At 34.2% G+C, this 8,237-nt stretch overlaps 1 long non-coding RNA gene across 1 annotated transcript; it reads right to left on the bottom strand.

The window, feature by feature from the left end:
- Nucleotides 1-7: 7 nt before the first annotated feature.
- On the bottom strand, nucleotides 8-5,923 carry LOC140448573 (uncharacterized). The gene is made up of 3 exons (XR_011951737.1): nucleotides 5,635-5,923; nucleotides 3,254-3,397; nucleotides 8-146 (listed from the first exon to the last, which is right to left on the bottom strand). It is a non-coding gene; the product is annotated as an uncharacterized lncRNA (long non-coding RNA).
- Nucleotides 5,924-8,237: the final 2,314 nt, after the last annotated feature.

Below are 8,237 nucleotides of genomic sequence, written 5' to 3'. Positions count from 1 at the left end.
TTTTAATACTGTCATTCGTTCTTGCCTGTTTTATCTTCTTTGGATGTATTAGATACTATAAGTACTAATCCTATCATTATTAACGATATTCCAAACCACCATAACAAAGATGTGGTCTCTTTAAAAATGAAGAAACCAAATAAAGCCTGGAAAAAATTTAATTATCAGTAAACAAGAAATAAACTCTTTCATAAACTAAAAATTAAGTTATACTCCATTTATAGTGCAGAAAAACTTGAGATCCCTTCTTGTCCGTATCTATAAATCTTATAGATACGGATATCAAAAATTTCTTTTTTTTTGATGATTTTTTAGGTATAAATGGTAATTTTTCTTTTTTAAGTGCCGTCTCTCAATCGTATGTTGGACATCATCTTCACTATCTTCGCTCTATATACCACTGCTCTAAAGAGTTGTATTGAACTTCATCTAAACCAGTCCCTTACATTTTTCAACCCTAACATTATTTTTCTTCCTATACTCCTTCCTCCTCTGAATGTTCCAAGCAGTTCAACAACTCATTATAATTCTCATCTAAGACGTTTTTTGTCTTACCACTTCATTATAAGTTGATATTTAAATAGGGGAGTCGTTCTACTCCTAAGTAGTCTGCCATTCTTCTTCTTATTTAAGTGCCTTATCCTCCAAAAATATTGGCGACCAGTCGCATGATCTTTACTTTGTCCGCAGCGGACCTAAACAGGGTCTTAAGTCAGGATGTTCTTTGTCGTCCAGGTCCACGTTTCCTTTATATTTGTCCCCATGATATCTGTCTACATGAATAATTTCATGTAACAACTTACATTGATTCCTGTTCTGAGGTATAATACTGTTTCTATGAGCTGTATGGTTTTAAAGTCTATCAGTAGGGTGCTAACCTGGCCCCTCCTCCTTTATCCGGGTTTGGGACCGGCAAAAGTTCTGTCGAGCTACTCGATCCACTCAACAAAACTGAAAAAGAAATAAAAATACTCTGTTACGCAGACGATGCAATATTGATAGCTCAAGATGAAGATGACGAATATCATGGATTCAAAAAATGTCAAACGTGGAAGTAACTAGAAGGATAGGAAATGAGGCGGAAATAATACTAACAAGCAAAAGACGAAAACTTGAGTACTTAGGACATGTGATGAGAGGGCAAAAATACGCATTATTACAACTTATTATGCAAGGCAAAATCCGAGGAAAGCGAAATGTGGGAAGACGAAGAATATCCTGGCTTAAGAACTTAAGCGAATGGTTTGAATGCAGTAGTGCAGAACTTTTTAGAGCGGCAGTCATCAGAGTCCGTATAGTTATAATGATTTCCAACCTTCAATAGAAGATGGAACTTAAAAAGAAGATGAAGATAGTCTAGATCGTAGAAGACTGGTCCACCGATTTAACATAAGAGCAAAAGAATTTAATATGACAATCTCATCTCAGAAAACAAAATAATAGTAATCAGCAAAGAACCAACCAGATTTAAAATAGAAATTGATGGCATCAGTATTGAACAAGTAATGGAAATAAAATGGGATTCTTCTGGACAAAGAAGTGAGAGATCAAGTACAAAAAAGAAATAGATTGACAGGATGCCTTAATCACGCTATACGGTGAAACAGACACCTTAACACTGAGATAAAGCCAGTGTAAGACCAATAATGACATATGCATCAAAAACAAGACCCGACACAGCCACAACACAAAGGCTATTGGAAACGGCAGAGATGAGAGTATTGAGAAGAATTACAGGAAATACGCTGAGAGATCGAAAGGGAAATGAAGACATTATAAGAAAATGTAACGTACAGTGTATAAATAAATGGACACAAAATAGAAAAAAAGAATGAAATACCCACATAAGCAGAATGGGGGAGACCCGTGTCGTCAAAATAACAGGAATAAGTCACCGATCGGCAGAAGAACTATCGGACGACCGCGCAAAAGATGCAGTGACAACCTTCAATAGAGGTATTAATCCGCCAATTAACAAGCAGAATTGCTTATAAAGAGGAAGAAGAAGAAAAAGAAGAACTTAAATTGATAATTATTCATCACGTCGACAAAATCTCTTAATATTTCTTTTTAAAATTTTCTTATTTTTACGGTGTTCAGAACATCTCTTTGTTAAGACGCTGAAGAACTACTTTATTCGTCACTATGTCGATCCACGATATCCTCAACATTCGGCGGTACTCTCACATATCGAAAGCCTTTAATCTCTTACACATTATTTTAGCGAAGGTCCATGCTTTCGTTCCATATAGGAAAATGCTGAAGAAATAACAAAATAATACCCGCATTATTAAAGGAATTCTTAGCGTTCTGTTTTTTTGGTATTTTTCTGGAATTTCATTTTGTACTGAATGATTTTCAGAAACTACTTTAGTACATGGCTTATCAAAACAATTGTTCTGTATTTTTTGCAGTACTTAATCTTCTAAATCTAAACTTCTTTCTTTGATCATCTTAAAAATCCCTTATATTGCACATTGATCCCAGATTTACTTGCAAAATGAGGTACAGTTGTTTTTCACTTTATTTTAATTGCATATTTCTTAGCAGTAAGTATTACACCTAACTGATGATACATCCCAAATATTGAACATTTCTTCTTTCTATTGCTGTCCTGATTTAAGATCGTTCCCTTAATATCATACGAAGGAGTGGAAACACATAGCCGCACTACCTACGGATCGGAGACCAAGATGTGAGTCTTGGTTGCAAAGAAACTTTCTCATACTGTTAAATACTGTAGGTGCTATATGCATTATACTTCTTATTTCCTTATTCTGATCACAGTTATCAGTTATACAAGTTTTCATATATTTGTAATATATTTTATCAACTACTGTTTCATCAACAAACAAATCTCCTTCCTGATTTCGAATGTTGTGTGATTTTCTGTTGGTTTTCTAATACCGTAGTTATTACAATAATAATTCGTTCGTTCGACTAGTTGTTACTAATTTACAATATCATCAGAATATCTTGTCCATTAGAGTGGAATACTACTCCACTGATTATTATTATTATTTTTGTAGTACCTCCAAGACCTTCTTGGAGGTTTTATGAATAGATATCATTATAATTTTTGTAAGATTCTGAAGATATCTATTCATAAAACTAAAGCATCTGCATCCTATTCTGCATTTTTTCAAATTTCTCCAATTTGAAGATTATTTTTATGACTGGTTATATGTCTATATATAAAGTAATGGAAAATAAAGAAAAACTTGTGAATTAGAAGAAGAATCGCTATACTTACTGTTATAATGTAATTTGTAGCAGAAGATATTAGTGTAGCATTTATTGACGCAATTTTTTGTAAGGCCTTAACAAAAAATGTTAAAGATGCTGTATTTGTAGATAACATTAGAGCGAAAAATATAATCCTTATTAAAATGTAGCCCTGTAACAATAGACAGATATAGATTAGCTTGCCTAATCCAAAATCTTGGTATATATATTTTAAATTTAATTAATCAGTAAAGTCGCCAAATGTGGAATATCATTCGTATTTAAACTCACATTTGATAAACGTACTACTTGTGTCAAATATAGCTTGAGACTTGGTGATTTTTCCATCTGTGTAGGAAACTAGTGAGAACGAATTCGGAAGAAAAGAGATACGCAAATTACGTACTTTGGGAGTAGGAAAACATTAAGTATGTATCTGTAGAATGTTGTGATAAAAACATTTTGGTACATATTATAAAAAAATAAATTGTGAGGTGATATACATTTTTCTAAATGTTAACAGATGCGTTGTAATTATTTTCATTTTAATTTAGACAAAAAAAATAAGTTGACTACACAAGAAACTTGAGACCATCTAATTTTAACATATTTGTTATAACAATGGAAGAACTGGACATCGCCATCACAGCACTTAAGATAGGCAAAGCAGCAAGCCAAGATGACATCAAAAATGAAATTCATAAAAGTATGAGCAGTCTTGCGAAAAAATGGGCATTAAAGTTCCTAAATCAATGTTGGGACCAGGCTAAAGTACCAAAGCTATGACGGCAATTTTAAGTGTTAGTTGTATTAAAACCAGAGTCATCCCCAAGGACCCAAAGGCTACCATTTTATCTTCTGTTTAATATTCAAGCTGTTCAAAAAATTGATATTCAATAGAATCAAACCAAACATAGAAAACGTTATTCAGGAACAGGGAGGCACACTTAATCTTACGATATACATCGAGGACGGATATTAAAAGGGGTTAAAGACTGAAGTCGTATTCATTGATATAACGGCTGCATATGATACGGTTAACCATCAAATACTCCTGAACAAAATTTACAAAATAACGTTCGATCAATGTAATGGTTCGACTGCTCATCTACAGAAATCTTTCGCGCAGCAGTTTCCAAAACTACAATTGCCATTTGGATTGCTAACCTTCGAAAAGAGACGGCGCCATGAGAAGAAGAATGTGTACTTCCAGTCAAAACTTACGGCGCCGAAACACTTTCCTTAAACCAGGCTACAGCTACAGTAGACCAAAGAAGAATAGAAGGGTCGTTACTTGGATTGACCCTCAGACACAGGGTGAAAGACGAGGAAATAAGAAGAAGGACAGGCGTTGCAGATGTCGGAGAGCGTGACAGGAAAAGCAAAGGTAGACCATGTACACGATGGACAGACGACCTCAAGAGAGTCACTGAGAACTAGTTGTAAGAAGCTTAATAGCGACAGAACTGAAAGAAATTAGGGGAGGCCTGTGTTCAACTTTAGACGCAGAAGATTGGATGATGATGATGATGACCAATTAAATATTAATAGTAAGATATTAATTCGCTGCCCTGGAAAACTAAGAAAAAAATGTTCAAGATTATTCTGCTACGCCTATTAATGTAAGGCTGACCGTAACGATAGACCAGCCAGTGTTGTGGTAAAATGACCTTATCCACGTGGGAAAAGAAGATTCTTAGAATAACCTACAAGACAGTAAGAGTGCAGGGGCAATGGCGTATACACGTGAAAGAGCTAGATTAAAGTAGCTGAGTCACCTGGAGCGTAGGACTAAATCAAACATTGTTTACTGCCACAATCCGCAAAGTCGATGACTCGGAGGATAGAGGTGACAAAATTACGTACAGGACCACCACCACTAACCTAGCATCAAAGGATAGCAGCTCGGATGCAACATCGTGAGCTTAGAAGAGGATAGTGCCGGAGAATATTATACAAGGACAGTAATAGGGATTGAAAAGGTACCTTTCTCTGATACCTTACTGCATCTTTATTCTCGTAGCGTTAAGATGCTGTGTTTTCGGTTTTTTTGTATTCCATTGGTACTGAGAACATGTTTAGTGAGTTCTCTTCGTTCTGTTTAAGGTATTCACTTGTACAAAATACTGATAATAAATCTAACAAACATTTTCTATGAGTAATCTAGATGTAAAAAATTTTCATTCGATTTATGCGCAGTATTTTGCTTAAATGAATCTTTGAATTTATTTTAATTTCTTTCCTATACATCAATGTACAGATTTTAAAACATATTCCATCTTTTGATTTTGCAGATTTTAATTAATCTACATTCATTTTAAAAATACAAATAAATAAAAATAGTTGCAATAAAAAACTATTGTGAAATAAAACTGAACAGTTAATCCACAAACAAACTACAAAACTTACCTCGAAGTCAGGCAATCCCGACAGCTTTCCGAACGCACTGCCAGTTGCCGCTAGTCCGCCGGAGATAAAAGCAAAATGGACGTCTTTATACATTTCCGTATTTGTTGGAAAATTTATATCCTTTACATTTGTTATTGTGTTTGGAATATTTACATTCGTTTTAAAAATTCTTGTGATGTTTTCTTTATAGATATACGGAAATGTCAGCCATCTAGTAAATGCACAACACAATGTATCCCCCTTACATATTTCACTTCTTGCTTGACATAAAATGAACATGAGGGTTCACTCGGGCGATGACGCAATATCCAGCTGTTACAATGTAGAGGTGGAAGATAATTTTATTGCGGAACGGTTATATTTAAAAATGCTAAGATGTATTTAAAAACTAGAGAGAATGTTTTTAATTAAGTTGTCTGCACAAGATTACACAAGAGAAACATACTTAAATTGTCATTTGTATTTAAAGTTTGTACTTACTATTAGTAATTTCGTTGCATAAAATTAAGTAGCATAACTTAATTTGAGCTTAAAAAATGATCTATAAGTTCTTTTACCAGAGCTCCTACCTGGAAATTTGTATCAATAATGTAATTCAAGAACTAAATAATATAAATTAGTGAATGGCTAACGTAGTTATACGTTAAATAATTTCTGTACATTCTGCTGACAGTGGTAGTATAGTAGTATAATCTCATTAGATGGTGAATAAATTCAAAGAACTGTGATAATCAATGAGAAATTATTGATAAGATTTTCTACATAGAGTTCGTATTCATCGTTACCATAAAGGTATTAATTATTCCTTTTGTCTATTTCTTTTAATAATTATACCTACTTGGGATCAGCTTCCCTAATATTTGTCCATAAATTTCCATCTTGGGTACCGATATAAATTCTTTTCATTGACATATCCTGCCAAAGTACCTCGCACTAGGTCTTCTAACCCATAATATTATATTTTCGAATTAATTTGTGCTAAAATAAGAATTTTTAATTTTATCCTCTCTCACTTCACTCACCAATCTAAACATTTTCATTATAACTACACAAATTTGTTCTCTTCTCTTTTTAACTAATATTCACTTCTAAAAGGTAGTTTTGTATAATTGTCCGTTCAATTTTATTTGATTCTTTCATTGGATTTTTGAAACAAAAGTTCTTGTTTTTATTTGGCACGGATATGTACAGTGAGAATGACCAAAGAAAGACGAGAGGAAGACTAAAATCAACCAGTGAGAGACATTGTAGTCCAATGTCTCTCACTGGTTGATTTTAGTCATCCAACCAGACATTATAGAAATACATCTAATAATATAGTTTTAATAGAAATTAATAGAAATTGATTAGTGTTTGAAAATGATATTTTTTGAAATGAAATTCACTTACTTTTTCTTAGTTTATTTTGACATGTTAAATGGACTTTCTTCTCAGTTTTTGTGTTAATGTATTCCGTCTATCTATCTATATAAGGATTTTTACAGTTGTCGCCGCCTTCCTTCTTTCAGCCAACGTCTCCAGTCCTTTCTGTTCTGCAATTCTCCATCTCTAAGGTCTCGTCTTTCCATGGCCTCGTCCACTTCATCCCTCCATGATCTTCGGGGTATACCTCTTTTCTTCCTTCCTATTGGGCTCTAATCCGAAATCTTTGCTATCCACCTTGTATGATCTGTTCTTCTCACAGGTCCATACCAAATTAAACGTTTTTCTTCGATGTAGCTGAGTATGTCTTGTTCTACTGCCATTCTTCGTTTTATCTCCTCATTTCTGATGCGATCCATTTTTGTCACTCTGCAGCTTCTTCTCATGAACTCCATTTCAGTTGCTATGATTTTGGACCTGTTTCGTTTATTTATTACCCAATTATCTACTCCATAGGTCATTATACTGCGTACCAAGGTGTTATAAATTCTCTTCTTTGTATTTCTGGTAATCTGTCTATCCCACAGTACCCCGTTCATTTGTTTAATACATATTCTTGTCTGTGCTAATCTGCTGGTATTCCTTTGCATCATTTAAATATTCTTAACATATGCAAACAGTTCCAAGATCCGTGTGTGTCAAAGGGCGATGGAGCGTGCTATGTTGGGCGTTTCACTACGAGACAAGATCCCAAATCGCCAGCTACGACAAAGAACAGGAGTGGCTGATGCAATAGAGAGAGTAGCAACACTGAAATGGAACTGGGCAGGTCACGTGGCTCGAATGACAGATAATAGATGGACAAAGCGGATACTGGAATGGAGACCAAGAGATGATGCCTACCGAAGTAGAGGTCGTCCACCAACACGTTGGACTGACGATCTAAAACGTTGTCATAGGAATTGGATGCAAGAGGCACAGGATCGAAATAGATGGAGAATTATGGGGGAGATCTATGTCCAGCAGTGGATAGGCGAAGATTGAGTGATGAACATATGCAAACGTAAAATTGATATGTTTGTTTCTAGTTTTTTTAATAGGGTCGTAAATTAGTTTTATTTAATTATACTCACAATGATAAGGTGGAAGTTAAAAATTAATTTTTCTTTATTTGGTTAGTTAATTAACATTATATTTGTTATAAGTATGTATTATCATAATATTAAGAGCGAGAAAATGGT

This window comes from Diabrotica undecimpunctata, chromosome 8 (assembly GCF_040954645.1).
Source record: "Diabrotica undecimpunctata isolate CICGRU chromosome 8, icDiaUnde3, whole genome shotgun sequence".
Classification (NCBI taxonomy): Eukaryota; Metazoa; Arthropoda; class Insecta; order Coleoptera; family Chrysomelidae; genus Diabrotica; species Diabrotica undecimpunctata.
Note: the sequence above shows the minus strand (reverse complement) of the source record. Positions and strands in the feature narration are given on the sequence as shown.